At 43.5% G+C, this 20,219-nt stretch overlaps 1 protein-coding gene across 2 annotated transcripts in view; it reads left to right on the forward strand.

Annotated features, from left to right (window-relative positions):
* Window positions 1-20,219, forward strand: part of Scaper (S-phase cyclin A associated protein in the ER) — a 424,329-nt gene that overhangs the window by 392,963 nt on the left and 11,147 nt on the right. The gene's annotated exons all lie outside the window — the stretch shown is intronic.

Here is a 20,219-nt window from a genome sequence, read left to right on the forward strand (position 1 = left end):
GTCCTTTCGGCCAGGCTCCTGGGATATGTTTCTCGCTACATCTCTTCAAAGATATTTGACCCGCACTAGACAGCACTAGGGCCTCTTTTAGAATAGATATACATAGATGATATGATATTCTTTTGTTTTTGTTTGCTTTTCAAGGCAGGCTCTCACTCTAGTTCAGGCTGACCTGGAATTCACTATGTAGTCTCAGGCTGGCCTTAAACTCGTGATGATCCTTCTACCTCTGCCTCCTAAATGCTGGGATCAAAGGCGTGCACCACCATGCCGGCTTTTTTTTTTTTTTTTTTTTTTTTTTTGAGGAAGGGATATTTATTGAGGCTTAGAGATCCAGGGGAAGTTCCATAATGGCAGAAGAAGCTGGTCTGCCTTCACAGGTCCAAGCAGCAGAGAGAGAAGCCACAGCCCAAAAGTCAAAAGCCAAAAGCCACACGGCACACTTCAGGAACTCCAGCTAGAACTAGGCACTTTGCATACCTTTACATTGGAATTTCACATCCACCACCACACCTTAGGGCTGGACCCTAAGATCTACCCAGCGACAACTAGCCAGGTGGCTGCATATGCAAACCATGAATGTGGTAGTTTGAATAGATGATAGGATATTCTTACACTGCCCCAAAGCATCTACTCCTTTGCATGGAGCATCTTTAGTGTCTCCTTCCATACTGTATAGGTTCGAATACTATGTTGTTTTGATAAGAAAACTTCCGCATCTTTCAGTTTGGGTCACTTTGCAAAACATACTAGAGTGTGGTACTTTATGAAACTGCACTGGGCTCTTGGCTCCTGCCTCAGTGCTTTAGAAGCTTCCAAATGGCTTTGGACAGGAGCATACCTAGAGGGCGAGACCTAGGCCTCTTCTTGCAGGACCGGAGTAGTTTTGCTTGTAATTGCTTTATTTGGTTTCTGAGTAAGATTTCTTATGTAAATGAATTCTGCTACTTTATGAAATTGGAAAATATGTTGCAGACTTTGTAAAATAATAACAAGTAAGTCACCTTAATTTTTTATCTCCTTGTTTTTGAAATAAGATGTGACCAACATATCAAATAGTAATTCCTGACCACTTTATTTATATAAAGCTTCCTTTACTCAAAAGCCTATAATAACACAACTATTCGATTATAGCTAAGAAAACTATCCCTGAACAATCTATTAATCCTCACCCTAAGCATACTAATTTTATTTTAGGCAAATTGCAAACAAGTATGCTTATTAGCCCAGAGCAAACTAGAGGAGGACAAGAGGAAAGGAGATGGTTGTGCTCTCAGAGCCAAGAACAAAGCAAGAAGTTGCACTGTGAGCGCAGATTTTGCATAGCCAACAATCAGAAAGGGACAGGGAGAAGATAGGCCCAGAAACTCAAAAGCACAGCCCACTAGGTTCTCAGAACACTGTACAGGCCCTGTATTTTATTTCCTGGATGACTGTTGATACTTCCCATGCTGACCGTGAGTAAGCACAGGGGCAAAATGTGCACTCAGTGTGCACCCTTTAAGAAAGTGAAGAATGTGCAGGCTATTTTAGAAAGGTGTTCCCACGGTTTCCATGTAGAAAATCTAGGTGCTTGCCAGAAAATTCCCTTTTCCTGGACCATTTTGCCAGGAGGGCAGATGGCAACTCCATATTACCTCCACTCTGGGAATACTCAGGAAATGTCCTTCCCTTGCAAGCACACCAGATTGAGGTGTTTTGTCTTTTCTGAGCACCAGACTCAGCAAATTCACAGTTCACAGTTCACTGGCCAGGGAAGGAAAAGTTGTGAAAACTCTCCCTTATGGATTCTTTCTTTTGTGTGTATCTGTTCAATCTATGAAATGACTTTCATATTTCACCTTAAAAAGTTGTTTTTAATGGCCGGGCGTGGTGGCGCACACCTTTAATCCCAGCACTTGGGAGGCAGAGGTAGGAGGATCATGGTGAGTTCAAGGCCACTCTGAGAGTACTTAGTGAATTCCAGGTCAGCCTGGGCTAGAGAGACCCTACCTCAAAAAAAAAAAAAAAAAAAGTTGTTTTTAAATTTGTGACCACAAAAATATATGAAAAAGACAAGACAAATACAAAGAATAAAATGGAACCCTAGTCACTCCTCATCTCACCATCTGAGATGGCCGCTGGTAGGTTCCCTTCCAGTGTCTTCTATATGAATAATTTCACATAGCTGAAGTCATACCCTGCTTCCTGCACTGTGCGTTACACCAGAATCACTCCGTGAACATCATCTTGAGTGGCTGTGCAGCTTATCTTCTGTGGACATTCATGGTTTACCTAACCATTTCCTGTTTCATACTTAAGTGTCTTACTCTATATATCATGACACTCTGCTGCACTTGTAAAGAGCTGAGTAATTGGTGTGATATTTGGATTGTGCAGTTCTACAGCAGAAAGTTTAGTTCTTTCAGCACATTTCATGCTGCTGTTATTTGAAAGTTTTTCATAAACCAAGTATGTTATGGTAAGCTTATGGACCCCAAATTGTGTGGGAGTTCGGAGTTCTGCTAATGCTGAATCACAGACCAGTCCTTTACTTCAGATAAGATGCACACTTGAGGGCTGGAGAGATGGCTTAGCAGTTAAGGTGCTTGTCTGCGAAGTCTAAGGACCCATGTTCAGTCTCTCTTCAGATTCCAAGTAAACCAGACATACAAAGTGATGCATGCACAAGGTCATGCATGTGCACAAGGTGGCACACACATAAGGAGTTTGTGGCTGGAGGCCCTGGTGTGTCAATTCATTCTCTCTCTCTTTCTTTCTTTCTCTTCCTCTCTCAATCTCTCTTTCTCTCTCTCTCACACACACACACACATATTAAAATTAAAAAAAAAAAAAGATGTGGGCTGGAGAGATGGCTTAGCAGTTAAGCACTTGCCTGTGAAGCCTGAGAACCCCAGTTCAAGGCTCGATTCCCCAGGACCCACATTAGCCAGATGCACAAGGGGGCGCACGCATCTGTAGTTTGTTTACAGTGGCTGGAGGCCCTGGCGCGCCCATTCTTCCTCTTTATCTGCCTCTTTCTCTCTCTGTCTGTCGCTCTCAAATAAATAATTAAAAATAAACCAAAAAAATTTTTTTAATTCAAAAAAAGATGTACACTTGAGTTCTCTGATCGCAGCACAGTGAATAGGAGCTGGGGTAGGGGCCATACACTTGAAGATCACAAATTAAACCTGATATGGCCAGGTGGACCTGGTAAGATGAGGAAAGCCTCAATGAAATAGAGGTGCATTCGGAGATGCAAAAACAGGAGAGGCGTGAAAGAGGAGGAGGAGGAGGCAGCACAGGGGCCCTATCAGCAACTTCTTAAGGCTCAACTGGAGAGTAGAAAGGGTGCAGTGAAGCTTGGAGATCATTGTTGAGAGGTGAGCTCCCCGAGAAGAAGTTAAAAACATGAAAAAAGCCAGACGTTGTGTTTTACCACCTCACCTCCCGAAAGGATTGAATACTAAACCCATTGCTTACTTCTGCATTGGAAGAAAATTAAAAAACAAAAACAGTTCAGTTCTGGGACAACCACTGAAATGTAATAATCCATGAGAAGAAAGACTATGTTAGAAGTGCAAAAGAAGGCTGGAGAGATGGCTTAGTAGTTAAAGGTGCTTGCTTGGAAATCCTGACAACCTGGGTTCAATTTCCCAGTACCCATGTGAAGCTAGATGCATGGGGTGGCGCTTGTATCTGGAGTTTGTAGTAATAAAACATCCTGGTGTGCCCTTTCTCTTTCTCTCTCTCTCTCTCTCTCTCTCTCTCTCTCTCTCTCAAATAAATAGATTAAAATAATTTTAAATAGTGCAAAAGAAATGAAAAACTGGTGGAAAAGAAAGGTAATTGCAAAAAAAAGACACTGTACTTTACAGAGATGCCATGCTGCTTCTGAACATGACCCTGTCTTTACGGAGTTCATTGCGAGGTCGTGCTCATCAGTTGTCTCATATGCCACATTAGCACTAAAATGAGGTAACAAGTACAGGAGCTGTTCCTGCCTCAGAGAGCTGAGGATTTAGGGTTCCAAGAGCTGAAATGGAATGGCATAGGGAAACACTGGAAGACCAGGACTGGAAGACCAAGTCCAACCTCATCTCAGTGTGCTTTTTCATTTCATCATTTCATCATTGCTTAAGAAAGTCCCATAAGTCACAGGCCACAGCCACTGGTGATCACTGAAGTGTGTCTTGGACAGCAGTGCAAGCTGAGGAAGACAGATGATGCCCATTCACCAAGACAGTTTACTAGAAGCTGCCATTCTGCCGTCTGGATGCAATCGTGGCAGCTTCTGAGCAGATGAGTGTGCCTCACTCAGGGCAGCTCATCAGACTGTGTAAACATGAATCCAGTTTAGCAAGTAGAGGGGCCTGGTTCTAACCCAGGTCTACTCCTAGTGTGTAATCTTAGATGAATCCTTTCTCTCCTGAGGTTTCTCATGTTTTACTACAGAGAAGTGAAAATGGATAGTGGTTGTGGTTACACAGTATGTGAATATGCTTATGAATACCACAAAATTGTAGGGATAAAATGTTTGCACAGGTAAATTATATATTATGCATATTTTACATGATAAACAAAAAAGATAAAGGAGAGAAAAAGATTGTACTTATATGATCTTGTCTACAAATTCTGTGAGTCAGTGACATTTTAAAGTCTGAGACTAGAGCCACCGTCAGACCAGCACTCTGATCTCATGGGGCCTCCACTCCCTTTTGTGGTTTTTCAGATCTTCTTTACTCTCCTCCAGATCCTGTCAGCACCAGACAGCTTAATAAGCCGCCTGCCCACTTTGTGGCAACATGTCATTAAAACCTCAACATACCTTGGCTTCCCCAATATGAACAGAGGGAATCATTGACAGACACTCACAAGCAGAGACTTTGCACAGGTAAATTGTTAGGTGCCTTGCTCTGTCATGCTGTCTCCAGCCATGGCTGTATTACCTGCCTGCAAAGCTGGGCTTCCCCACTCAGCCTGGGCCCTGAGCCAGCCTCCGTGTGGATTGGTCTGCGTACAGAGGGCAGCACGCAGAAATAGCTGAGGTGATAACTGCTTGTACCCAATAGAGTTGGCAAGTTTTCTGTAGCTAAAAAGTTGGTTATTTGCTTTCATTTTTTAAAAAACTAGTTTCATTTAATTCCCTTTCTACCTCTCCTAAACCCAGTAATTTGCTAAGTGAACATGCAGTGAGGAGATGTGGTAAGTACAGTTAGTTCTAAGTGCTTACCCCAGCTTCCATCAAATTTGTGGAGACTTCACCCTGGAAGGACCGTCTGGCACAGTCCAGCCTCACAGCCAGCCCTCCAGTTGGTGCCCCTGTCTACCCCACTTCTCTTCTTATGGAAGGGAATTTATTTAGCCTGATGCTACTTTCTCTAAATCAGAGAGTTTTTATGGGAGAAATTATGATTCTCAGTTCATTTTATGTTTTTATATCATTACTTAGAAGCCACATTAATTTGCAAAGCCTATTTGTCCACAGAGGATCTTTAATTTCCTACTGGAGAAACAGCATATGTCTTTACAAGACAGGGGACCCTGAACTGTTGCTGTGGCTTAAGTGTGCTTGATTAGGTAACTGCTTTGCATAAAGATTGCCATTTTTTATTTGCCACCACTTAGTCTATTAACTGGATGGGCTGAGCTCCTTAATCCCAAGGATGACTTCAGAAGAGAAACCCAGACAATAAAAGCAATGCCCCCTACTTGATGGAACCAATCATCTCTTTCCTATAGGGCTGCAGTATCTAATTAAAATGTTGTTTTAATCAAAAGCATCCCCATATTTTATAGCATCTTCATGACTTTCTAAGTTCCTTTCCATTTAATTATTATAATGAATGTAATTAGTATGTGCTGTCAGCCCTTCACTTTATTTACATTTTGTATTGGATAATTAAATGTGGGCTGATAATTAAATTAACTCAAATGACAGATTATGTGACTGCCTGAATATTACTGTACTGGGAATAAGCACCTTTGCATGTTCATTGTGATGAGTGGCTGCCTTTTTGATTTAGAAAGACCCAGTTCATTCCAGGTATCAGAGCTAGTCTTGTAGTAGCAAGGATTCCTTTGGGGCCATCTGTCCCATCCAGCGTCTCCCTATTGAAGTACACATATATCAAGGCTTCTTACTTTCTCTACTCAGGAACCCCTTTTTAATAATTATTTTGAGAGAAAGAATGGGCACATCAGGGCCTCTTGCCACTGTAAATGAATGCCATCTTATGCATCTGGCTTTACATGGGAACTGGGAAGTTGAACCCAGGTTGTCAGGCTTCCAAGCAACTGCCTTTAACCATTGAGCCATCTCTCTAGCCCCTCAGGACTCCTTTCTGCCCAAGAAATTTGTCCAGACCTGAGGTACATAGGAATATAAAATAGGTAAACAAATTGCACTTTTACTGAGAATAAATCAAACAGGTTTATTGTAAGACAATTCTTTGCTGTACATATAATTTTACTGTTTATTAAAGATGAATGCCAAGTTTGCATAGTGATAGGGGAAATATGCTTATTCATTTCTACATAAAGAATTAAGCCTGGCTGAATATTTGAAACAACAGGACACAGAGCATCTTCAGCATTTTTCAGAGTTGATCAACATTTTTACTTTGTACTTGTCAATGCTGAGAACACCACTTCACATAGAAATGTAGCACAAAATGGGAGAATTATGCCCAGGGCCATTGCAGAAATTATGTCCTAATATCAAACCAAAATTCACTGGATGATTTTTTTTTTATGAAACTCATGAGCAACTCAAATATCAAGTTTTTAAAAAGAATCAAATATCCTAACAAAAATACAATCCAAAGCTATATATATTTGATTCTTAAATGCTGAGGGATGACAGTCGGAAAATATTAAGAGTCTTTATTTTCCACAGTTTAGCCACTGTGCTTCTGTAAGAGCAGAAGTGTGTCTTCAATCTGAGCTGAGCTGCTTCAGGCGGCAGTCCTCGATGCGATGTGGCATGGGGCGTGCGCACCACGAAGTGCAGTGTCGCATGCTCACTGAAACTGCTCTGAAGTCACGCAGTGCCCCACGGGCGAGCACTGCCGGAAACGCCGTGCACTCATTACACGGCTGATTGTGAATCAAGCTGTAGTCTCTGTGTGTTGAGACACTTTTTCCTGTTGCCTTACATGGGGTCTTAATGCACAGTTTTGAAAGGTAGGGAGTTGATCATGTATCATCTGCTCTGCACTGTGCTAGGGGCTCCTGGGGGCTTCCAGCAGGGTCGGGACATGTAGGTAAGCCAAACAGAGGGGAAGGCTCTGCATGGTGCTGGGTGGCATGTTTGTCTCAGGTCATTTGATGACTTCATATTTAGGATTTTTTTTTTTTTTTTTGAGGTAGAGTCTCACGCTAGCCCAGGCTGACACTACTCAGACTGGCCTTGAACTCACAACAATCCTCCTACCTCTGCCTTCCAAGTGCTGGGATTAAAGGTGTGCACCACCATGCTTGGCTTAGTTTCTTTAACTTTTTCAAAAATACTTTTGTATTTTTATTTATTTAAGATAGACAGAAAGAGGCAGATAAAGAGAATGGGTGCGCTAGGACTTCCAGCCACTTGCAAATGAACTCCAGACACTTGCTCCAACTTGTGCATATGGCTTATATAGGTACTGGGGAATTGAACCTGGGTCCTTTGGTTTTGTACACAAGTACCTTAACTGCTAAGCCATCTCTCCACCCCTAACTGTTAATTTGAATTATGGTTTCTACAATGAATCTGTTTACTCATCTCAGGCATTTCCCTGCACATAGAAGTAGGAATGGTTTTCCAGTTTTATCCCAACTGCAATTAAGGGAAACATAGTTGTAGTTTGTTGTTACTATTGTTTTCAGGACTTTGAATTGAACCCAGGGCCTGTACATTGGCAAGCAAGTGTTTTACTACTGAGTTACACCCCCAGCCTTTCAGTGTGGTGTGGTGTGGTGTGGTGTGGTGTGGTGTGGTCTGGTCTGGTCTGGTCTGGTCTGGTCTGCAGCTCGAGGCTGCATTCGGGACCTTGCATTTGCTAGGCAAGCACTCTTCTGCTGAGCTACATCCCTAGCTTCAGTTATATATTTTTTTAACTTTATTTATTTGAGAGAGAGAGAGGCAGATAGAGAGGATGGGCATACCAGGGCCTCTAGCCACTGCAAACAAACTCCAGATGCATGTGCCACCTTCTACATCTGGCTTTACATGGGCACTGGAGAATCAAACTCTGGTCCTTAGACTTTGCAGGCAAGTGCCTTAACCACTTGAGCCATCTCCCCAGCCCTGAGTTGTGTTTTGAAAGTGGCAGTCGAGGCTAGATGTACAGTGTTTGCCTAGCGTGTGCAAAGCACTAGGTTCTATCACTAGAACTGGGTAGGGATGGGATGGAGAAGGCAGTGGCAGTTTTCCAAAATCCCAATCCAGCTTTTAAAAGGCTCACAGGAAGCTTCAGTCCTGCTCGACATTCTCATATTACTCTTCGTCTTTCTGAGAAGTTGAGACTGGCCCGAGGTCACACCCCTGGGTAAACTCTCCTAGCTCCATCCAGCCACCCAGTCCACAAAGGAGCCGCTGCCATGTTGGCTCAGAGTTCTCTCAAAGTTCACTCAAAGCTTTCCTGTTCTCCCAGGATCAGCAGTCACACTTTCTATATTGTCTCCCTTATATGACAGACACAGTTCCTTGTACAAGATGGACACTTAACTCGGGAAGAACCTAGGAGGTTTTGACACCAGGTTATTCTCAGTATTATAGCTCCAAAGAAAAATGTGGAGCCAAAAATGCAATCAAATATTCCTAATGAAAAACAACTTTTAGCCAGGCATGATGGTGCAGCCTTTTATCCCAGCACTCAGGAGGCAGATGTAGGAGGGTCACTGTGAATTTGAGGCCACCCTGAGACTACATAGTGAATTCCTGGTCAGCCTGGGCTACAGTGCAATCCTACCTTGAAAAACCAAAAGGAAAACAACTTTTAGCTGAGCATGTTGGTCCACACCTTGAAACCTAGCACTTGGGAGGTAGAGATAGGAGTTTGAGGCCACTCTGAGACTACATAGTGAATTCCAGGTCAGCCTGAGCTAGCACAATACTCTCCCTAAAAAAAAAAAAAAAAAAATTTAAAAAAAGGACTTTTAGGGCTAGAGAGATGGCTTAGCAGTTAAGGCACTTGCCTTCAAAGCCTAAGGATCCAGGTTCAATTCCCCAATACCCACATAAGCCAGATGCACAAGGTGGTGCATACATCTGGAGTTTGTCTGCTGTGGCTAGAGGCCCCGGTGTGTCCATTCTCTCCCTTTATCAGCCTCTTTCTCTTTCTCTCAAATAAATAAAAATAAAATACTTTTTAAAAAACTTTTACAGTCAGGCGTGGTGGCACACGCCTTTAATCCCAGCACTTGGGAGGCAGAGGTAGGCCTGCAAACATACCTTACACCTCTGTAGCCTTCATCCTTTCTGTTTCTGCCTGGAACTTTTCCCTCGGAATTCAGCCTGGTTTCAGGTGCTCACTTCCAAAAGCTTCTTCTCACTCCTCTGTTACCTGAGCACCTGTCCACAGCACCAAATACGAATAAGGTGGATCAGGCCCCTGGTCACTGTTTTCTGCCTATCCCGATGGACTCTTCTTCACTTGTCTACTACACCTGGGCAGTTACTTATTTTGTCCACTGTGTTTTGTCTCCCTACACCACTCACATGTTAAGTAGTTAAAGTTTAGGGTCTTTGTTGACAGTACATTCAACACAGTGCCAGGCACATAGAAACTACCTAACGAATATGTTTTGAGGGGCTGGAGAGATGGCTTAGCGGTTAAGGTGCTTGCCTACAAAACCTAACAACCCAGGTTCTATTTCCCAGTAGCCACACAAAGCCAAACGTGTCTGGAGTTTCTCTGCAGTGACTGGAGGCCCTGACAAGCCCATTCTCCCTCCCTTCTTCCTCTACCCCTCTTTCTCTATTTCCTTGAAAACAAATAAAAAATTTTTTTAAATATTTCTTTTGGGTTTTCAAGATAGGGTGTCACTCTAGCTCAGGTATTTCTAATTTTTCTTGAATCTGTATTGAATAAATGATCAGACAATACAAGTCTCTCCTATATATCTTACCACAAAGAAGGCTAAAATGGCTCATATCTTGGAAGATCCATCACTTCTGTTCTACATAGGAAACCTTTAGTTAAAAACCGACTTTGGGGGCTGGAGGTATGGCATAGCAATTAAGGCATTTGTCTGCAAAGCCAAAGGACCAGGTTCAAGTCCCCAGGACCCACATAAGCCTGATGCACAAGGGGCACACACTCTGGAGTTCGTTTATGGTGGCTGGTGCCCTGGCACACCCATTCTCTCTCTCCCTCTCCCTCTTTCTCTCTGTCAAATAAATAAATAAATAAAAATAAAACAGTTTTTTTAAAAAAAAACTGACTTTGGGGACTGGAGAGATGGCTTAGCCTTAGGTTAAGGTGCTTGCCTGTGAAGCCTAAGGACCCATGTTCAATCTCTAGAGATCTGACATAAGCCAGACACATAAGTGAAGCAAGCACAAACTTGTATGTGACCACTAGGTGGCAGAAGTGTCTGGAGTTCTATTTCAGTGGCTGAGGCCCTGGCGCACCAATTCATTCTCTCTCTCTCTCTCTCTCTCTAAAAGACTGACTTTGGGACTGGAGAGATGGCTCCATGGTTAAGGCCCTTGTCTACGATGTCTAAGAACCCATGTTCGACTCTCCAGACCCTATGTACATAGTGAACTCCAGTTCAGCTTGGGCTAGCATGAGACCCTATCTCAAAAAAAAAAAAAAAAAAAAAAGGCCAGGGGCAGGGAGCTAGAGAGATGACTTAGTGGTTAAGGCACTTCTCTGGGAAGCCTAAGAACTCACGCTTGACTCTCCAGGTCCCATGTATGCCAGATGCACAGTGATGCAAGTGCACAAGGTCACACATGTGCACAAGGGGGCACGTGTGTCTAGAGTTCAGTTGTAATGGCTAGAGGCCCTGGCACCTGCGTGTGCTCTATCACATAAAAAAAAAAAGGCCAGTCTGTTGGGCATGCCTCAAAGGAAAAAAAAGTTTTCAACAGGTATGTCCTACTCTAAGAAAGTAGAGTGGGGAAATATATACTTAAAAATATAGAACTTGGGCTGGAGAGATGGCCTAGCGGTTCAGGCCTTTGCCTGCAAAGCCAAAGGATCCTGGTTTGATTCTCCAGGACCCACATAAGCCAGATGCACAGGGAGCACAAGCATCTGGAGTTTGTTTGCAGTGGCTGGAGGCCCTGGTGTGCCCATTCTCTCTCTCTTTCACTCTCTGCCCCCTTTCTCAAATAAATAAATAAAATATATTTTTAAAATATAGAACTTTCATTCATATTGACTAATTTCCTAGGAACATCTAAAAAAAATTTTTTTCTTAAAATTTCTCCACATATAATTCCTTTGTGGTAGTCAGTTTTTCATCATGATTACAATACATGAACAACTCAAAAGGGAGCTTACTGCTTCAGAGGTTATAGTTTATGCTTAGCTTATTATTATTATTACTATGGCCCTGTAGTGAGGCAGAATATTATGACAGAGGGCAAAGCCAGGAAGCCAAGAGAAAAGGAGAGAGGAAAGTACAGGGGGCAAGATACATCTTTCACAGGCACACCCCCAGTGATTTGCTTTGTCCAATGAGGTCCCACCTCCTGATAATCCAATCAAATTATGAATCCATCACACCCGAATACATCTCTTGTGTGTAGTCAATGACTAAACCGAAAACACAGCGCCAAGATAACTCAGATGCCCTGAGATTGTGTTAGGAAGAGAAACTGGGAAATGGCTCACATGAATCAATGTGAACATTTAATGGGCCTTAATTGGAACCTTATCCTACTATTCTTAGAGCAGAGAGATGAAAGCAGAAGAAATCTGAGAGACCATTTATTTCACTTGAGAAAGCAGTAAACTGAAACTACAAAAAGATTTGACTACTATTATATTTTTATGATTAAATAAAATTGTCATAGACTAGTGCTGGAGAGCCCATAAATGCTCCATGGAATGCATCCGTGGTCTCTGGCAGCTGTTAGGTTGTGACCAGAAAACCTATCAGCCTGTGCTCTGCATTTGTTAACCCTGACGTTCTCACGCCACCCAGGAGCTCCACGGTGAGGACGGCTTCTCCCAACTTTGGAGGAAAGGTTCAAAAGCTACTGGAAATATTTGTTTTTAAGGCTTAATTAAGTACTGTACGTCACTCACCTTTTTCCTCCTCCCCACATCCTGCTGTTCTGTAACAGAATCTTTCCAGTACATGTGTGTGTATGTGTCTGTCTTTGCAAGGTATCATTTCCTCTTTTCATAAGCTATATTTTAAAATCTTACTAGTTGAGAATTTTTAAATATTTATTTATTTATTTGCAAGCAGAAAGAGAGATAGAAGAGAGACAGACAGAGAGAATAGGCCTACCAGGGTCTCCAGCCACTGCAAATGAACTCCAGATGCATGTGCCACTTTGTACATCTGGCTCTACGTGGGAAGTAGGGAATTGAACTCAGGCTGTTAGGCTTTGCAGGTAAGTGCTTCAATCATTAAGTCATCTCTCCAGCCCACTAGTTGAGAATTTTAATTGGCATATTTATGTAATAACTTTTTCATTCCTTTTAAGAAAAGATATACTTTTGGCTTTTCCTCTTTTGCCATATTTACATGTAATATATGTGAGTAGCATGGGAATATCCATGTATGCATGTTCATATCACAGAACTGCATGATCTCTGAGAACTTGCAGGCTTTCAGATATCATCTAACTCAACTCACCTGTGGACTTAGAAGAACATGGCTTGTTTCAGGGCATTGGAGATGGGTCTCCAGGGCATTACCCAGAGCTTGCTGTGACTAGTCTTCACCTCACATTGCTCCATCCCCAGTAGCAAATAAGAGACAGATAGTACTCATGCATAGAAAAGTCCAAAATCACCCCTCAATTTTTTTAAGTTTGTTTATTGTTTTATTTATAAGATACAGAGGGAGGGAGAGAGAGAGAATGGGCACACCAGGGCCTCTAGCCATTGCAAACAACTACAGATGCATGCACCATGATGTGCATCTGGCTAACATGGGACCTGGAGAATTGAACCTGGGTCCTTATGCTTCATAGGCAAGTGCCTTAACTGCTAAGCCATCTCTCCAGCCCTCACCCCTAAATTTTACGATGATATAATGTCTGTGTAATTTTCAGGGCCATTGCTCTATAAGCAGAGCTCTTTCTTGAATGTAAATTAAAATGGAAGATTACTTTTAGGTATAACCCCTAACGAATTATAGAACCTATGACTTTCAGTGCTGGCCAAGTGTCTGAGATAATCTAATACAACCTTATGCTGCAGGATGCATTTGAAGAGAACTGAGAACATGGTTCTTTTAAGCCATAACTCTTCCTCATAGAGAAGACAACTTGAACAGGGGAAAAGGGGGCTGGATCATGCAACCAAAAGTTGAGGGTGGCTTATTCTTGGGAAAATGCTAATTTCATGAAGTTTGTGTCCCTAAATGCATTTATCAATCATTCGTTCTCTCATTATCAGCTTTCACTAAATGCCCACTCTGTCAAGCCATGTACTGAGAGGTATAGAAAAGACTACAGCTCAGACCTTGTCCGTGGGGAGTTCACAGTTCAAGGTCAGTGTCATCAGCACTGAGACTCACTCATTCAGCAAACATTGCATGGGTGCCTGCAATGCACTAGACATCCAGGATAGCAGGAGAAACAAAATGGACCACGTTGCTGCTATTCTGTGGAGAGAGGGGCAGTGAGGGAGGAACAGAAACAAAACATGCCTGGGTCTCTGCTAGAAGTCCCTCTTAGAAGCAGTTCACACCTGGGGTGAAATAGAGATCACTGGGCAGCAAGCTAGGAACACAAGAACATGAGCAGAGATGCCAAGCTGGAAAGCAGCCTGGCAGCTGCAAGGAACTGACTGCAAGCTGTCTGCTCTGACTGGATGAAGTTCACATGTGAGGCAAAGACGAGAGCCAGGGCTGAAGAGGCAGGCAGGGTCCAGGTCATGAGGGACCTGTGTGGTGACCAAGGGCTTAGTTAGTGATGGTTCTCCACAGAGATGAGGAGCCTCTAGATGCTACAAGTGTGTGGGTGATATACTAAAAGCACCTCAAAGTCCTCTGTGGAGAGTGGGTAGGAGGCGATCAGACATCCACGCTGGGTGCTTGGCACCTAGAGCAGGCGTCGCTGGTTCTGAGGCATTGTTCTCCCCTGTGGGGGTAGAAGGAGAGGACCCAGCACATAGCCTGTTTTCCCAAGAAACTAGTTAGGGGCCTTCTCACTCAGTTTCTCTGCTAGGATCCAGCAAGACAGCCACTCACCTTTCCCAGGTTCTCCAGGAGAAGCCAAGCCCCCAGCCACTGTACCTTTAGCTTCTGAGATGAGCCTGGCCGCATTCTTCCGTCGCCGCGCCCCACTCCTTGCTCTTCCTTGGTGCTGTGCAGTGCTAGACTACTTGAGGGCAGTGGGCCTGGGACCCCAGTGAGAAGGCCACTGCTCAAAAGCCACTAGGATTTCTGCACTTCACCTCAACATAGAAATCATCTAGGAAAGAAGCAAGTCGTGGAAGAGAAAAATTTGTTTGCAGTGCCGGCCAAGGGAATATTTGTGGGGTTTTTGTTTTTGCTTTTGTTTTTGTTTTTGCTCTCATGGTTTAATATGTGGACAGACTCTTCAGATCTTTCTGCTGAGATATTAAAATGAAATAAAGCCACCACTCCCTACCTATCCCACAAGGCATCACACTAAAGAAACAAGGTGTGTATATTTAGGGCATGCCATCTTCTTACAAGGAATGTAGAGGTCACTGGCCTCAGGACTGTCTTGTCACATTGCTCCTGTTGTGGGCCTGGGCTCCAGGTGACAACCTGGCATGAGCAGTGACTAGTAAGCCTGGCCACTGCAGCCACTGCCTCTTTGCTCCAGCCTTGTTCAGGCCAGATTTGCAGAGGAATGCAACCACGACTTTGCTCTACTCTGCTAGAAAAATATTCTTTGTTCCAATGATTTACAGACTCTCTTAGCTGTCTGTTTTAATGAATTTAAATGTCTAGACACCTATTTTTTGCCCCTGTGTTGAGGACATCTTGTCTTTGACAAGAAAATGGAAAACACAAATTAAGAATTCTTAAGCACAAAGAATTTGTCCTGGTGAGGTTTAACTCTTTGTATTCATTCTGTCTGGCTCCATACACCACTCACCCCTCCACACTGACCAACAACTTGTCTGGCCTTAGGTTTCGCAGACCAGCTCTGGATGCAGGGAACAAAGGTACCCCCAACATGTGCCCATGCATGTGCACACACACCCTTACCCTGGCTTCCATACCCTTGTGCCTAGAGGCCGACATGTTCTTACAGAGTCAGACCGTAGTAGTCGAGGGCTTTGAAGTTCCTGTTATGAGGCCCTCGTGTGATAAGTACAAGCCTCCTAAAGTCAAGTGTAGGTACTGGGCTCAATCGCTCATTCCCCAAATAGTTGGTGAAAATCTCTCATTTATTAGGCACTATGGTAGGTACTGTCACACATACTTGTGACATCAGGTGGCACCTGTCCTCACACAGCACACAACATGGAGACTAGTACTGACAGATAAACATCAGTCTGTCTTGGTCTGAACAACTGTAATCTATCACCCAAGGTCATGTGTATTTCTGTCTTATGGTCAGTGGCAGATATAAGGGCTGAGGTCCCAGTAACGTTAAGTATTTAGGAACATGTCACAAGTCCCTCTGGAAAAGAAAAAGTGAAACAAAATACAGAGCTTTCTAAATAAGTAGGAAATTCATGACTGAGCTGAGCTTTTACAAAATCATAAAATGGAAATAGGTAAGTCAAGAGGACTATTTTTTATTTTATTTCTATTTTGTTTATATATGAACTCTAAAGAGCTGGAGATTTTATATGTAGGTCAAAAAACTGCTACGGAATATTTCTCAAGTTTATTTAATGTTATGGTTTTTATATAATCATGAAATGTACTATTCCTCTAGAACAGCACATTTTTCAGGTATCCATATTTACTTTTTGTTTTGTTTTGTTTTTTTGAGGTAAGTTCTTGCGCTAGCCCAGTCTGACCTGGAATTTACTATGTAGTCTCAGGGTAGCCTCAAACTCACGGTAATCCTCCTACCTCTGCCTCCCAAGTGCTGGGATTAAAGGCATGTGCCACCACATCCAACTTTCCATATTTACTTTTAAGATAGAATATGTGTTTAAAATTAACTGTTACAATCATTTTTAAGAAATATTTTGTACTTTTTGCCTTCTTATACTAATTTACTATAATTTTTGATGCCTTAAGAAATGAATTTGAGGGACTGGGAAGATTGCTCAGTAGTTAAAGGCCCTTGCTTTCAAAGCCTGCTGGCCAGATTCAAATCCCCATCCACCCACATAAAGCCAGATGGGCATTCATTTGCAGTGGCAACAGACCCGACCATGTGTGTGTGTGTGTGTGTGTGTGTGTGCGCACACACACACACACAAATAAATAAATGTTGAAGTAAATCTTAAAGTGTGTAGTACTAAATGAAGGTAATTAATGAGATGTTTTACTATAACAGAGTCATGCTATAGTCAAAAGGTATATATTTATGCTTCCATCAAATGGTTCCAAAGACCTTTTTGAGTTCTCATTTCTGCTTGACATAATTTTAATCACCATCAGTTATTCACATTAGCTGATATTTCTTCTTAATGTCAACTTACCAGTTTATTTCCAGCAGTCTCCTTGCTGATTCCGATCCATTGAAGGCCAGAACCCCACTTTTACTAGATTTGCTTCTGAAATGTGCATCAGCAGACTGAGCTGGAGCTTGCAGGGCTTCCCTGTGAGTAGCTGGCCTGACGTGGGTGAGAAGATGGGGCACCTGTGAGGACAGGAAGTTCCCCGACTTGTTCAGTGCCTCATCCTATGCTCAGCCAGTGTGGATGCCTAGGAACCCTTGATGGATGTGCTCCTCTCTCCGCCCAGAGGTCTCTTCGCAGCCTGCCTGCCTTATTTCCATGTCTTGGCTGCATTCCAGATGGTCACAAAGGGAGAGGATGGGTAAGGCAGGGCTCCATTTCTACAACATCATTCTCAGGACCTTCCTAACCACTCTGCTTGGAATCCTCTGGAGTAAGTGCAGATACGAAGTCTGCAAACAGTCCCCAGGCCTATTGCATCTCATGTGACATTCTGCCCTCCTTTTACTGTCCTTCTTTCTGTTATTCAACTTCTGTGAAAAACTGTATGAGGGCCATACCAAGTTCTAGTGCTAGAAAGAGATTTTACATGATAGCATTTATTTCGAAAATTTAAGACCAAAGGCTGGACACTAAGAGAAAATACTACACTTACGGCAGGAATTTGGACTCAGTTGTTGAGAAGCCCCAGCAGACTACAGACGACAAGGGATATGAACTCTTTCATTTATATAGATGGATTTGTCACAACTTCACCAAATTAAGAATTCTAGAAAAAATGTTTCCTCCTGAAGGCCATAGACAGTATGGTGGGAGGGCTAAGGGTATACCACTGGCCTAGCATGCCCAAAATCTGGGGTGTGATAAGGCTCTATGACAATACCAGAATAGTGGTGAAAAGGTGTCCACATTGAGAAAAGTAAATACTAAGATGTATAGGTTAGAAAAAGTATGTATCTGTCGAGTTCACTAGAATATATCTTCAGTGAATGCAAAGTTGAACATGGTTAAACATTTGTTAAGAGGCAGGCCCTGAAGTTGTCACAGGGACTTCCAATATAAGAAGGCCTGTCTACCGTGGTCCTTGAGCAGTGCAGCTGCCTCTAGAAAAGTACAGATCACTTTCATTTAAAGAGGGTAAGAAGATGTTTTCAGGAAAATAGATTTTTATGGCTGGGGAGATGGTTCACCTATGAAAGGCACATGCTTGCAAACGGGCAACCCAGAACTGATTCCTCAGTACCCATGTAAAGCCAGACATGAATAGTGGCACACACTTCAAGTTCATTTGCAGTGACAAGAAGCCCTGGCTGCCCATGTTTATGCTCCATCTCTCCATCTCTCTCTCCCTCCCTTTCTTTCCCCTCAGGTAAATAAATAAATAAAATAAATTTTAACTTTTATATATATATTTAATGTTTATATGTATATGGTATGTATATATACACGTGTGTGTGTGTGTGTTTACAGGCACTTAAAACCTGTCAAGCCCACTCTACAAGGCAGCCAACTGCACCACCATTGTGAGTTGGCTCTCATTTTGGTGTCACATGTTGCAACACTTCACTCCTGAGAGTCCTGAGTCCTGCCCCATCACCAGCCCATTCCTCTTGTTCACATTCTTACATCTGGTAATTTGAGACAAGCTCTCGGCACAACCCAGCACACTGCCAAGAACTGGTTTTGTGATATCATGCCAAGAAGAGTCTGTGTTTTTTAAGAAAGGCCTTTTGTGTTAGTGTAATCTGTGTGTGTCAGTTGGCTTAGTCTGTTTAGAATGGCAGTGTGTCATGCTCATCTTCATCTGGCCTGGCAATGTCATGCAAGAAGCTGGCTGGTGGCCAGTGTTGGGATGAGCTCACCTGAGGGCTGAGAACTTCTCTAGACCCAGAGTGGACAGCCTTGTGCATCTAGTGGCCCTGGATGGGTCTGGGGGTTGGGGGCCAAAAACAAGCAAACACTCGGAGTTGGGAGAGTTTTCCAGGCCCAGTTCCAGCCCCGACTGGCTGGGGAACTTGGAACAGTCTGCTGAGTTTCCTCAGATTGGGTTCCTCCTTAGGAAAGCGCAGTCATCTCTCCTCCTCAGAGCTCAGCAACTCAGCAACTCAGCAACTCAGCACGGAGGTTGAGGGGCTACAGAGCCTCTTGAGAACCGTCTCTTCTGCTGACAGAGACTGCAGAGGTTCTGGCAGTGCAGGGTCCAAGAAGACCCAGGGCTCCTTTGTACTGGTGAGACACCAGTGCTCCCCACATTCAGAGTGCAGATCTTTTCCACAGCCCTTTTACTGCCAGGCCAGAGATCCACAGCTGGTGCTCAGTACACTTGGGAACTCAATCCTGGCTTCCTTCTCTGTTCCTTTTGTTGCTGCTGCTTCTGGTGATGGTGGTGGTGGTTGTCGTTGTTTGACACAATGTATCACAGGCTTACCTCAACTCTTTTTTTACTATTCCATTTTTAGTTATTTCTTTGACAGGGAGGGAGGAGAGAGAGAATGGGTGTGCCATAGTCTCCAGCTGCCGCAAACGAACTCCAGATGTATGTGCCACTTTGTGTGTCTGACTTAAATGGGTCCTAGGGAATTGAACCTGGGTCCTTTGGCTTTGCAGGGAAGTACTTTAACAGATAAGCCATCCCTCCAGTCCTTACCTCACCTCTTGATCCTCCTTGTCACAACTTCCTCAGTGCTGAAATTACAGGTGTGTATCTAGTTAAGCTGACTTTTTATTGGAATGAAGGCCTCGTGCTGACAGGTACTCTGCTGCTGAGCTAAACCCTCAGCACCCACCTCAACCAAACCGTTCTTTAGAAACCAGCCATCCAGGCCCAGGGCCCACTTTGCAGAAACTACTGAGCTCGTCAGGTTAGAGAACAGCAGTACTTCACGAGAAAGACATGGTATGATTCTCCCGTAGGCACCAAGAAATTTGTTAATCAGGGACACTTGTTATTTTTCTTTTGTGTATATCTGCGCACATGCACATGGAGTTTAGGAGACAACCTCTAATGGTGGTCCTTGCTGCCCACCGTGTTTGAGGCAGAATATCTTGCTCACATTTAGTCACTGTTCAGTGCTGCATTGGCAGCTAGCTGGCCCAAAAGCTTCTGGGAAATTCTGCTGTCTCTGCCTCCCATCTCACTGTTGGGCATGCTGGGATTACAGGTGCCCGCTATGGCATCCAGCTTTCTATGCGGATTCTGAGGATCTGATCTCGGGGACTCACGTTTGTGCAGCAGCAAGCGCATTATCCATTGTCCCAGCCTATGTCCTTTTGCTTTATTCATTCCAGTGACTCTGAGGACCTCCTCTGTGCCTAGCCCTCTTGCAGAGAAATAGAAGACACTGTAGTAAAAGACAGCTTCTGCTCACCTGGACCTAGGAGTTAAGCTACCTATACCTAAATGTGGGGCAGCCACCACCACATCTTTGAGTGGAAGGGGAGGGCTGTCTCTGGCTCTGCCTCCTGGAAAGACTCCTGTGCTCAAGGATTTCCTTAAGTGCC

The sequence above is a fragment of the Jaculus jaculus genome, chromosome 10, assembly GCF_020740685.1.
Source record: "Jaculus jaculus isolate mJacJac1 chromosome 10, mJacJac1.mat.Y.cur, whole genome shotgun sequence".
Taxonomy (NCBI): Eukaryota; Metazoa; Chordata; class Mammalia; order Rodentia; family Dipodidae; genus Jaculus; species Jaculus jaculus.